Source organism: Giraffa tippelskirchi, chromosome 1 (genome assembly GCF_054371585.1).
Source record: "Giraffa tippelskirchi isolate mGirTip1 chromosome 1, T2T-mGirTip1v1.2.pri, whole genome shotgun sequence".
NCBI lineage: Eukaryota > Metazoa > Chordata > Mammalia > Artiodactyla > Giraffidae > Giraffa > Giraffa tippelskirchi.
In genome coordinates this window covers 72,055,833-72,069,526 of record NC_137275.1, presented here as the reverse complement: position 1 = coordinate 72,069,526, position 13,694 = coordinate 72,055,833, and the positions used below count along the sequence as shown (strand labels likewise).

At 37.2% G+C, this 13,694-nt stretch overlaps 1 long non-coding RNA gene across 1 annotated transcript; it reads right to left on the bottom strand.

The window, feature by feature from the left end:
* Positions 1-240: 240 nt before the first annotated feature.
* Positions 241-11,566, bottom strand: LOC145521243 (uncharacterized). Its single transcript, XR_014065257.1, has 2 exons — positions 11,372-11,566; positions 241-6,428 (listed from the first exon to the last, which is right to left on the bottom strand). It is a non-coding gene; the product is annotated as an uncharacterized LOC145521243 (long non-coding RNA).
* Positions 11,567-13,694: the final 2,128 nt, after the last annotated feature.

The window sequence follows — 13,694 nt, the reverse complement described above, 5'->3', positions numbered from 1 at the left end:
GACCTATCATGCATCCTATCATAGAAGATACTCAATAAGTATTTGCTAAATTAACTCTAAATAATTAATCAAGTAGTAAATGGTGATTAAAATATGTTGCTGTTATTATTTCTGTATAATAGTGGCAATTAGAATTAAATAAATATTTTCCCAGACAATAATAAACTGTGATAATAATATAAAAGATGATATAGAACTATATGTACATACATTATGTATAATTTTTATTTTCATTAACTATTTTTGACTCTGATTTTGTACTTATTTAACATTCAGAAGAGCAACCTCTATAAAATAAATGACCACACTGATTAGATAATGGAGTCTATACATCAGAAACATCTGGATTCTCTTAGATGGACAAAGAGGGACTGGTGAACAGCTTCTGGATCTTCAAGAGGGATTATATTGCAGAAGCCCTCATCTGTCAAAATCAATTTGTTCTTTCCTTTTATTTCTTTGAGTTCTACTTGCTTCCTGTAGCTTCAGGTCTTAGCAGGTTTTTATTATACCTCACCAAAGTCATTGCTAGTAGCATTTACCTGTCTCTAAGCTTATTCTCTTTATCCACATACTCTTGAGACTCTTCTCTAGGGTTTTAGGACACTTTTTATATTTTTTATACTGCTCTGCTAGCTCTGAGCTCTAAGTTAGTTTCTAGTCTTACCTTCAGAGGACCAAGTCTTGTTTAGAATAGTGGTGCTGAAATAGTTCAGAGAAGAAAGAAGCTGAACCAGAGAAGTTAAGGATGACTTGCATAGTTCGTTTCTCTTCATCATCAGCATAGCATGATGAATCTACTTTCATTTTTGTAAGGTCAGGGCTTTGCATCTTTGATAATAAGAATAAAAACTGCTTAAGCAAAAACAAAATCATACCATCCACCATCCTAAAATAACTTTAAGTTCTTCATGTGTGATTGCCCACCACAAACAAGATTCGTTCCTTAAAAAAAAAAAAAATAACTATGGAGGTGTCACTTTCTTCGAAGCACTGAAAAATCCACAGCGAACATGTAAAAGGGGCCTCTGACCCAGGGAAATGTATATTTTAGTGAGAGAGAGAAGATAATAAACCCATAAATATAGATGAGATAAATCAATATGTAGTAAGTATATATATGATAATATTCTAGGTACTTGTATTATAGAAGTTAAAAAAGGTAATTAACAAATTCTATGAAAGAATAAAATGGAATAATAGGATGGAGAGTAATGGAAGAGATCAATATAATACATTTAGATCCATGGCCAGAGAAGACTATTCAGTTGGAATCTGAATGATGATGAGGAAACAGCCATGCAAAGATCTGAAAGTAGAAGAGACAAAGAAAACAGTCCAAACATGGCAAGTAGTGAACTCGGCTTGATCGAGAGACGGCAGAAAGCCGTTGTGTTTGTAACACGTTGAAAGGGAACATAGTTGTAGATGAGACTGTGTAAACAGACAAGGTTAAAGGTTTAGAGATAATAATCAGCAAATTTTATTTTTTCCAATGACTTTGTACAGTCATGAATTAAATTCTTCACGAGGATTTTGGGTACAGCCAACCAGCTGATTAGTATATTCAATTTATTTGCAAATAACTGTTTTACAAAGGTTGAGCCAGCTACTCTTGGCTTGAACCAGAAGCCCTACTTGCATTCCTTGATTATGCCATCCATCGCAGTCAATGATATACCTCTACAGGAACTGGACCTTCTCTGGCCTTCACAGATGCTTTTAATATCTGGTTACAATGTTAGGGAGGGTTTATAGAGGGTAATGTCTGGAAGCTCCATTGGAGAATTAAAGAAAAATTGTTTTCCTAATACTTAAAACAGACAACTGCTTGCCCTCGGGTAAATTTGCATAGAAACTGTTTTGATGAGTGTGTCTTCTGTTCCACTTGGTCTTTGAAACATTGTTAATTTGTAACAATTTGTAACCTTGTAATTATCAAGGTTAAGAATGCTCTTAACCAAATTATAAAATTTTGAATGCAAAAGGATCTGTGGAGGTTATAGACCAATCTCGAGATATTGTCTTCAAGTCTGTCCTCTACCCTTTTAGTAATCCACATACTACTTGAGAAGCCTAATCATATTTTGATCATGTTTTATTGCCAGAAAAAAATTATCTAATGAATGAAATTTTTCTAGAAACTTCCACTCTATGTGGCCCTGGTTTTATTCTCCAGAAAGATTTCATATTCCATAGACAGTCATGCGAGAACACAATCATATCTCAGCCTAACTCTTCTCTAAATGAAACACATAAAATTATATTAAATTTTTCCCATTTAAATCAGTTTGAAATCCTTTTTCTATTTGGTTGCTTCCCAGGGATAAAATCAAATAAATCAATATTCTTTTTAAAGTGTTATGTCTAGAAAAATGAAATATTTCTGATGGACTCTAACTAGCACTAAATAGTTATTATCACCTTCTGTTATTATCATCTTCTGAAAACCCCTGTTCTTTCTAAAAATAAAATCACTAAGATATTTCCTGCTCCAGAACCTTGTCTTAAAGAACTTTTCACATTAAACAATAGTTTTGAATGTTCATGGAAAACCTCTTGAAGAACAGTGGTGCTTTCTCTCTTTGGTAATAACATAGCATCTATGGAGCTGTTATTTTGTATTATGTACTATTACAAACTCTTCATTTGCCAAGTCATTTAATGCTTATCCCTATGAGGTAAATGCTGTTTTTATTCCCATTATATTGATGGATAATTGAGTGAAAGAATAAATTAAAGATTTCTGTTCATTCTCTCACCTTGTCTGGAGCCAAGTAGAGTCTGACTATCCTCCCAATTCTTTAAACATCATGCTTTCAAGATGGCATTGGCTGACTTGCTAATGTAGAATATTACCTCTCCAATAAGGAAGTCTGAGATGTAGACAACTTTTTAAAAGTCTCAAAAAATAAAGCTGCAATGAACAAAGCAACATACCTAGGGTTGACTACTAACTGGAGGGCTTGCTCACCTAAAAATGATTTCATTTAGGCAATGCCTTATTTTATGTACTGTCTAGCTGACCCTGCCCAAATCCACACAGATGACCTCTTAGGAACCCGACAGGATAATTACAGGGAAACTTCCATTCTAGTCCCCTCACTCTGGTGTGCCAAAAAGCCATTCAGTCAATCTGGGTAGTTTCTAGGAATTATCCCTGTTCCCTGCAATTCCTGTAAGGCAACAGCCTACACATTCTCCTTTTCTTAGCATACAGAAGGTTCCCCTTCATTTGCTGTCATGACTTAGACAGCACAGACTAACTCCCAAATTTAATTTCAGACACGTGTGCCTTGGATCAAATATTCTGCTGGCTGCTGTCCAAAGCTTTTTTTTTTTTCCATTTTGGATTTCCTAACTTAGTTATCTCAAACTCAGATAAAGCCGGATCCAAATTGTATGAAAAAAGTCATATCATTACCCATTATGGAATGGGCTTCAGATTTAAAACAGTTGCAGAACATGAGTTGTGGTAAAATAATGAGGAATAGTGTTATTCACTCCTAAAACAGTTTTCCTAATCAGCATTTTACTAGGTGTGAATATGTTTTAAATGTGATTTCTTCTACTTGCCATCTTTGTCAGTTCCCCAGTAAATAGGTCCATGTAGCAAGACCCGTACTGGAATTGGGGAAGAGTGACTCAATAACCACCTTCATTATCCCCAGTATGATTCTATGGAGGATGGTGACCAGCTGTTCTCCCTCTCTGATGAGGCCAGAATAAGAGAAGAGGGGCATAAATTGCAGTTGGAGAGAATTCAAATGATGTAAGGAGGAACTCTGGGGGTAGCAAGCATGGCTAGGCAGCAGAGGAGTTGGCAGAGCTGTTAATTCCATCCCTGACAATGTGTCTGGAATAGTTTGGTGAGCTTTACATAAGGCAAGAAGTTCACCTAGATGACTTTGACAGAGCTTTCTAGTTCCAAGGTTCTGCCTTCACTCCTCATCCTGCACTTCAAATGGTGGCCCTCACAGTCTACATGATAATGCGAACGATTTGTGAAAGCAGAATCAATCGAGGCATTTTAAAAGTTAGGCAGCTACAGACATGATATATTGAAGAGACCACAAAAGTTGGACTTGAGAATCAGGCAGACAAGAGGAGTCCAGGCTCTGCTTGGTATTTGTTTTCTGACCTCAGGCAAGTCATGTAATGTTCCTTGGCTTAGTTTACGGTGGTGTTGAGAGAAATGGATAAATTGTCTGTAAAGCACAAAATACAAATAAATTAAAATATTCCTACTTTAATCAGCAAATCATGGTGGACTTTGTAATTGTTTCTTTAGAGCATATGTAGGATTTGTTTATATCTGACTTCTTCAGTTTCACCAAAACCCTTAAGATTGAGGGTTAGTATTTTATAGTGCTGAATCTGATACTTAGAGAAAATGAGAAATTTGTCCAAGATCGTGTAGCTAATAAACATGATTTCAATGCTAGAACTGAAACTTCTCCTTGCTTCTTTAGATCTAGATCAACTGTTTTCTATTGTTTCATTATTTATCACACTTCACCTAATGAAGTCTGTTAATTTACTGTGACAAAAGAAAGGAACAACCATATCCATCACGACTGTGACCTTTTCTCAGGATGAGAAGGCACTTTAAAACAGCCTGTTCTAGGGACATCTTAATCTATAGTTCCAAAAAAAGAGACAATGTTATTTTATGACAATGTTCAGCTGTTAAGTCTTTACTTAGCAAGTTCCCTTTTCTCTTTGTATACACTTACATTACTTTGTGATAATTTTCCAGCTTCACAAACAGTGATCAATGGGACCTGACACTCCATCTGCACTGACTAAATTTAAATGGCTGTATATCTAAGTGGGCAATTCTTTAAGGGTGAAAAGTTCTATAGAAAATGGGAAGACCTCTTAAGTAGCTTCCCCAGGAGTAAGATTCTGCAAAACCTAGCTTAGATTTGAAGGAATGAGCTCTCATGGGTGCCAGTACCCACCTGGCCCTAAATTGTGGGTCAGTGTTTCCTGGTCAAATCAACTCTTTCTCACAGTTTTTGAGAGTGGAGGAGTGACAGAATATGTGTAGTTTTCCTGAGCTCAAGTAGGATTCTTCATTTAAATTGCATAACCCAGAAAATGATCCCAGTGACTATAATCTAAATTCCTTCAAAGATGATACTTAGATAGTATCATACTAGATGAACAGGAAAGTGGGAAACTCATTAGGTAAAATAGATGCCTCTTGGAGATTCAGGGTGCAATTCTCTTGTGGAGCCCTGTTTAGAAAAGCTGATGAAAGCAACTATATAGCCCAGTCAGTTCAGTTCAGTTCAGTCACTCAGTCGTGTCTGACTCTTTGCAACCCCATGAATCTCAGCACGCCAGGCCTCCCTGTCCATCATCAACTCCCGGAGTTTACCCAACCTCATGTCCATTGAGTCGGTGATGCCATCCAACCATCTCATCCTCTGTCGTCTCCTTCTCCTCCTGCTCCCAATCCTTCCCAGCATCAGGGTCTTTTCCAATGAGTCAACTCTTCGCATGAGATGGCCCAAAGTGTTCGAGTTTCAGCTTCAACATCAGTCCTTCCAATGAACACCCAGAGCTGATCTCCTTTAGGATGGACTTGTTGGATCTCCTTGCAGTCCAAGTGACTCTCAAGAGTCTTCTCCAACACCACAGTTCAAAAGCATCAACACTTCAGTGCTCAGCTTTCTTCACAGTCCAACTCTCACATCACATGACTACTGGAAAAACCATAGGCTTGACTAGACGGACCTTTGTTGACAAAATAATGTCTCTGCTTTTTAATATGCTACCTAGATTGGTCATAACTTTCCTTCCAGGAGTAAGCATCTTTTAATTTCATGGCTGCAGTCACCATCTGTAGTGATGTTGGAGCCCCTCAAAATAATGTCTGACACAGTTTCCATTGTTTCCCCATCTATTTCCCATGAAGTGATGGGACCAGATGCCATAATCCTAGTTTTCTGAATGTTGAGCTTTAAGCCAACTTTTTCACTCTCCTCTCTCACTTTCATCAGGAGGCTTTTTAGTTCCTCTTCACTTTCTGCCATAAGGGTGGTGTCTTCTGTACATCTGAGGTTATTGACATTTCTTATGGCAATCTTGATTCCAGCTTGTGCTTTCTCCAGCCCTGTGTTTCTCATGATGTACTCTGCATATAAGTTAAATAAGCATGGTGACAATATACAGCCTTGACGTATTCCTTTTCCAATTTGGAACCAGTCTGTTGTTCCATGTCCAGTTCTAAGTGTTGCTTCTTGACCTGCATACATAGCTGGTCTTTCCTTATTCACCAGGGTCCCTAATGGTCTCAGTCTTCTTAAGTTGTTCCATCTCCACTATCCACTAGAAAAATGTAACTGTTACCATTAGTCCTTATCCTCCATGGGCCCCAATACCATCTCTAGATCACACTGGCTTTGCTTTAGCACTAGCTAGAAAAAAGCAAATAGCAAAATCAGTATGTGAATGCATTTAGTCATGTGAGTACAAATGTTTATGTAAATTCAATTCATACTGGATAAATGTTACAAACATATACTTGTGCTAAACATCACAAGGACAAGGAGGATTATGATAATCTCATTTAGCTAACCCCATAAAGCATGATTTATCCAATGGTTTCAATTATGATATATTCAGAAATTATAGAGGGACAATAGACACAATCAAATTTAATCATAAAAATTATTTTATAGCAATTTTTGAGATGAAATATAAGAACTAGATATACAACTACTGGATCCACCCAAATACCCAAATTTAGGAAACAATATGCATAGGCTCTAGCTAAAAATCTGGTTGGTAAAAATATCAATGTATTATGGAAGTAATATAACTCTCTCTTTTTATACATATATGTGTGTTTGTGTGTGTGTGATTAAATTTGTTCCAGTTAACTGTGGGAGGTGGGAGGCAAGATAGTTGAACTGGAAGCAGGTTAAAATTAACTTGTATATTATAGCTCTGTTAAGGTTACAAAAATAGAAAAGGGATGCTTGCCTCTTAGCTTGTTTTTACAGTGACACAGGATCCAGTTATCTTACCTGGACCTGCCTTTCTTCAGTTTGCCAAGGCAAGAAGATGAGTGAAAGCAGAAGATACCAAGGAAAGTTCTGTAGATCCTTAGCGATAGTATCTTTTTCCAGCCTGGAAGGCACTATGATTAGGTAAAACTAAAACTGCTATGTTTGGCAATAGGGCCAGATGTTATGCTGTATCAGCAAACTCTACCCAGAGCACAGTTTCCAAGGAACCCATCTGGAGTTCAAGGTAAAATTTTAGCTTTTCTAATTAATAGTGATATAACTGTGTGTTACATACAGTATCTTCTTCTATTAAGACCTACAAGACCTTCTAGAACTAACACCCAAAAAGGATGTCCTTTTCATTATAGGGGATTAGAATGCAAAAGTAGGAAGTCAAGAGCTACCTGGAGTAACAAGCAAATTTAGCCTTGGGGTACAAAAAGAAGCACGGCAAAGACTAACAGAGTTTTGCAACAGAATGCACTGGTCATATAAAACACCCTCTTTCAACAACAAAAGAGAAGATTCTACACATGGATATCACCAGATGGTCAATACCAAAATCAGATTGACTATATTCTTTGCAGCCAAAGATGGAGAAGCTCTATACAGTCAGCAGAAACAAGACCAGGAGTTGACTGTGGCTCAGATCATGAACTCCTTATTACCAAATTCAGATTTAAATTGAAGAAAGTAGGGAAAATCACTAGGCCTTTCAGATAGGAACTAAATCAAATCCCTTATAATTATACAGTAGAAGTGATGAATAGATTGAAGGGATTAGATCTGTTATACAAAGTGCCTGAAGAACTATGGTTGGAGATTTGTGACTTCGTACAAGAGGCAGTGATCAAGACCTTCCCCAAGAAACAGAAATGCAAAAAGGCAAAACGGTTGTCTGAGGAGGCCTTACAATAGCTGTGAAAAGAAGAGAGGTGAAAGGCAAAGGAGAAAAGGAAAGATATACCCATTTCAATGCAGAGTTCCAAAGAATAGCAAGGAGAGATAAGAAAGTATTCCTCAGTGATCATTGCAAAGAAATAGAGGAAAGCAGTAGAATGGGAAAGACTAGAGCTTGCTTCAAGAAAATGAGAGGTATCAAGGGAATATTTCATGAAAAGATGGGCACAATAAAGGACAGAAACAGTATGGATCTAACAGAAGCAGAAGATATTAAGAAAAGGTGGCAAGAATACACAGAAGAGGTATACAAAAAAGATCTTCATGACCCAGATAGCCACAATGGTGTGATCACTCACCTAGAACCAGACATCCTGGAATGGGAAGTCGAGTGGGCCTTAGGAAGCATCACTACAAACAAAGCTAGTGGAGATGTTGGAATTCCACTTGAGTGATTTCAAATCCTAAAAGATGATGCCATGAAAGTGCTACACTCAATATGCCAGCAAACTGGGAAAACTCAGCTGTGGCCACAGGACTGGAAAAGGTCAGTTTTCATTCCAATCCCAAAGAAATGCAATGTCAAAGAATGCACAAAGTACCACACAATTGCACACATCTCACATGGTAGTAAAGTAATGCTCAAAATTCTCCATGCCAGGCTTCAACAGGATGTGACCCATGAATTTCCAGGTGTTCTAGCTGAATTTAGGAAAGGCAGAGGAACCAGAGATCAAATTGCCAACATCTGTTGGATCATTGAGAAAGCAAGAGAGTTCCAGGAAAAACATCTACTTCTGCTTTATTGACTATGCCAAATCGTTTGACTGTGTGGATCACAACAAACTGTGGAAAATTCTTCAAGGGATGGGAATACCAGACCACCTTGTCTGCCTCCTGAGAAATCTGTATACAGGTCAGGAAACAACAGTTAGAACTGAACGTGGAACAACAGACTGGTTCCAAATAGGAAAAAGAGTATGTCAAGGCTGCATATTGTCACCTTGCTTATTTAACTTATATGCAGAGTACATCATGCGAAACACTGGGCTGAATGAAGCACAAGGTGGAATTGAGATTGCTAGGAGAAATATCAATAACCTCAGATATGTGGACGACACCACCCTTATGGCAGAAAGGGAAGAGCTAAAGAGCCTCTTGATGAAAGTGAAAAAGGAGAGTTTAAAAGCTGGCTTAAAATTCAACATTCCAAAAACTAAGATCATGGCATCTGGTCCCATCATTTCATGGGAAATACATGGGGAAACAACGGAAACAGTGACAGACTAGTTTTTTATGCTCCAAAATTACTGCAGATGGTGACTGCAGCCATGAAATTAAAAGACACTTCTTCTCGGAAGAAAAGCTATGACCAACCTAGACAGCACATTAAAAAGCAAAGACATTGCTTTGCCGACAACGGTCCATCTAGTCAAAGCTATGGTTTTTCCAGTAGTTGTGAATAGATGTTAGAGTTGCACCATAAAGGAAGCTGAGTGTCGAAGAATTGATGCTTTTGAACTGTGGTATTTGAGAAGATTCTTGAGAGTCCCTTGGGTTGCAAGAAGATCCAACCAGTCCATTCTAAAGGAAATCAGTCCATAATTTTCATTGGAAGGACTGGTACTGAAGCTGAAACTCCAATACTTAGGCCATCTGATGTGAAGAACTGGCTCATTGGAAAAGATTTTAATGCTGGGAAAAATTGAAGGCAGGAGGAGAAGGGGCCAGCAGAGGATGAGGTCGTTGGATGGCATCACCGGCTTGATGGACATGAGTTTGAGCAAGCTCTGGGAGTTGGTGATGGACAGGGAAGCCTGGTGTGCTGCAGTCCATGGGGTGGCAAAGAGTCAGACACAACTGAGTGACTGAACTGACTGAACTGTACGTTAGTAAATTAAATTCACTAAATCTCTGTTTTCCTATCTGAGAAACTTCTAGTGTTTGGAGAGATTATTAGCACTTAGTTATATACATTGTATATATGTAAGTGGTAATTATTTTCTAGATAAATACTCAAACTTATTTTTCCCCTATTATAGAAATATATGTATATAATACCTATGGATTATTCCTTTTTATATATGGCAGCAATCAGCACAATATATTAAAGGAATTTTCCTCCAATTAAAAATAGTTGAATTTATATAAATATAAATATGCAAGCCTACGTCTTGATTTTGGATATTTTTCCCTTTGAGAGTCATTCTACTTTTTCCCCTGCCATTAAACTGGGGGTAAAAAGGGGATATTTAGTACAACTCCATGAAACAAACAGAATGTTCACTGTATAATCTCTCTTCCTGTTCTTTTGTTGAGTAGGAAATGCCAGACCAGGTGCCTTAGAAAATAGACCAAAACATTGCATTTGTATGATAAAAATGGCCAGACTGACCATGGAATGGCCAAATCCATTTTCAATTCAAATGTCTGCCAACGCAGGTCCAATGTATTGGAACAGCAGCTTAATTTTGCCTTGTGCTGCACCAACCTTCTGTTCAGAACTTGAGTAGTCACTGTAATTGAATAAGAAAGCATAATAGCAAAAGAGAGAGTGAAAGGGAGCTTTGGGGAGTTAAATTGGTGATAGACTGACAGAGCAGGGAAACTGGTAATAGACTAGTAGTCTGAAGCATGGCACTGGACCTTGCACAAATTGTGACTGAAAGTCATTACCACCTGCATGCTGCCCATTGAGCTGTGGGAATGTGTTCTCAGCATTGATTTTCTTCCTGCTGGTCACAGGCCCAGTGCAGGGGCTCATCATTTGGGACATTTTTGGTAGCAAACAGGACAAAAATTAAATAAGTAAATAAAAAAGAGGATGGTAAAGAAACGAGTGCTAGTCTAGTATAAAGAGAGAGCAGCCCTTTGTCCTGGAGATTCTCTCTCCGAATGGGGCCACCACAAGGCTATTGTTCTCTGCATCCATAGAAACAGGTCAGACATATCCAACTCTTCTACAAGCAGGAGGGAATAAATTGCAAATTAAGAAAAGGTAAATAACAATTTTTCCCAGTATATCTTTTTGAAATTCCTTCATCTTTAACCTATTAGGAGGATTTATAGATGACTGTGACTAACACAGATGGTAGGCTGGTAAAGATGACAACCTCAAGAATATTACACAACAATAGATATATTTTAAATTAATAATATTACAGTGATTGAAAAGCTACTGAGATAAAACTTTGCATACATTTCTCATTTAACTTCCTTAACCACGCTATTAATTATATAACTTTAAACTCCAGGAGATAGTGAAGAACAGGCAAGACTGCCATGCTGCAGTCCATGGGTCGCAAAGAGTCAAACATGACTTTAGCAATTAAACAATGAACAAAAACAAACCTCTTTCACAGGAGAGAAAGAGAAGTGTTATATGTTAAATTGTGTCCCTTATAATTCATATGTTGCATCCTTAACCTCCTTAAACACGGTTAACTTACTTGAATATAAGGTCATTGCAGATGTAATTAGCTAAGATGAGGTCTGGAGTAGAGTCCCGATAGGGGAAATTTGGACATAGACACATGTACAAGGAGAAGACCACGTAGGTTACACAAGCCAAGGAATACCAGTAGCTAGGAGAGAAGCCTAGAACAGCTCCTTCCTTACTTGAGAGGAAGCATAGCCCTGACAACACCTTGATCTCAGAATTCTAGCTTCCAGAACTGTGAGACAATAACATTTCTGTTGTTTAAATTTCCAGTTTGTGATATGTTGTCATGGCAGCTTTGGCAAACTAACAAGGAGTTTGAGAGTGATAAAATGCTTTCTCCAACCTTACAAAGCCTATCAGTTGTGGAGTAGGGATTTGGACCAAACCTGTCTGGCTCCAGTTCATTTACTTAGCTCTTATGTTCTGTTTCTTCTAATAAGTGCATAGCCACATTGAAAGAGACTCAAATGATATTTGGTCAAACACATCTGATACCTTATTATACTTTATAAATAACATCTATACCAGTGGATCATCACATTTCGTATTCCACATCATTATAGAGAGCTATCTCTCTGCCTTCCCAAGCAGTCCATTTCTACTTGGAATAATCTGTGTTGTTTGAAACCCATTCACCTTTTTCAAAGCTTCATTCAAACCTTAGCCCCTCTGTAAAGCTTCCTTCAAATAACCGCTTATCAGATGCAGAAAAATTAATCAAGCTATTGGAATTTATATGGTACAATTTTTTAATGTTGCCAGCATAGTTCCTTTCCCCTCTTGTCATTTTACTCTAATTTGATGAAGCAAGAAAATTTAATAGTTTAGAATACTTGTTTTCAATGTGTAGCCCCCAAACCTGAAAAATCAGTGAGTGCCCTCTGGGAGATTCTTAGAAATGTATATTCTCAGCTCCAACCTGAACCTACTGAATCAGAAAGTATCGATGGGATCCAGCCATTGTCTTTTAATGAGTTCTTCCAGTGACTGTGATAGATACCAAACCTTGTAAGCCACTGGCTTAGGGCATGGACCTCAGTCATGTATAAAGAAGAATGCTGGAGCTTGAAATACAGTCTATTGACTGTGTCTGTTCCCAATTTAACTTGTTCCATAATGGTGTATATCAGGTACATTTTGTTTATGATCAGTAAAATATTGATAGAATAAATTGGAATAGAGTAACTTGGTAGATTAAAGCTTTCCTGAAGAAAAAACCCTATATGAGCAAAGTGAAAAGATGATGTAAAATGAGCAAATAGAGACCTATATCTAGAAAAATTTAAAAAAGCTTACTTATTAGCAAAAAAAATATGCACAAAATAATAAAACTATATTGTTGCAAAATTGTCCTCTTCAAACTAGTTTCCAGAAAAAAATTTTGAGGGGAAAAATATGCATGTTTAATCTAGTTGGCTAACATGTCTAAGAAAATGAAAAATATTTTCTGAGATTTAGAAACCATGTAACAATATACACACGTACAATTATTAAAGACACACACCTACACACACACATGTTTTCTTGATATTGTACCCCTGAAAGAAAAAAAAAAGACAGAAAAAAACAAAACCAGCTGCTCAAAAAATGGATAACCATAGCATAAAATCCCAACTGTGCATTCAACACCATCTGGATTCCTTATCTACTTTCCCTGGTAAGACATTTTTCTCCTCCCTTACTGACCACTTGGTCTTTCCTCTGCTTCCCTCAAATCTCTGATCTCCTTTGCCTTTTTCATTCTCTGCTAATTACCTCATCTTACACTTCATAGAATAACATTTTTATATCACGAAGGAATAACTGCATTTTCCCTCACAGATTTAAAAAAGTCCTTCATCTCATTTTATACTCTTAATACTACATTGTAATAGAAGATATGATTGCACCTGGGTGGCTAAATCTTTAATATTTGGTCTAGATCCCATTTACAACTATCTTTCTGTCCTTATTAGGTGCCCTTCTTATGCCTATTTCTATCTCACTACAGTAACCTTCACAAACATGTTGAAAATGTTGTTAATTGTCGAGCTCTAGTTCTTGATTCTCATTCACTCTTCCTCCCATTTAAATCTGGCTTCCTTTCTACTGAAACTTGCTATATCCGCAAATGACCTAGTTGCTGAATCAAATACAAATTTTTTAGTTTTTAATTTTACATAAATTTTGAAGTACACATTGTCAATTGCCTATAAAGCATCTACTATTCTTGTCTTCCTTTACGACAGGTAAAAGCACATAAACCTTTACCACTAAGTCACATACTAGAAGCTATTTGACATATTTTCAATACCATCATGATTGGTCTAAAAGTATTTCCATTTCTCTTG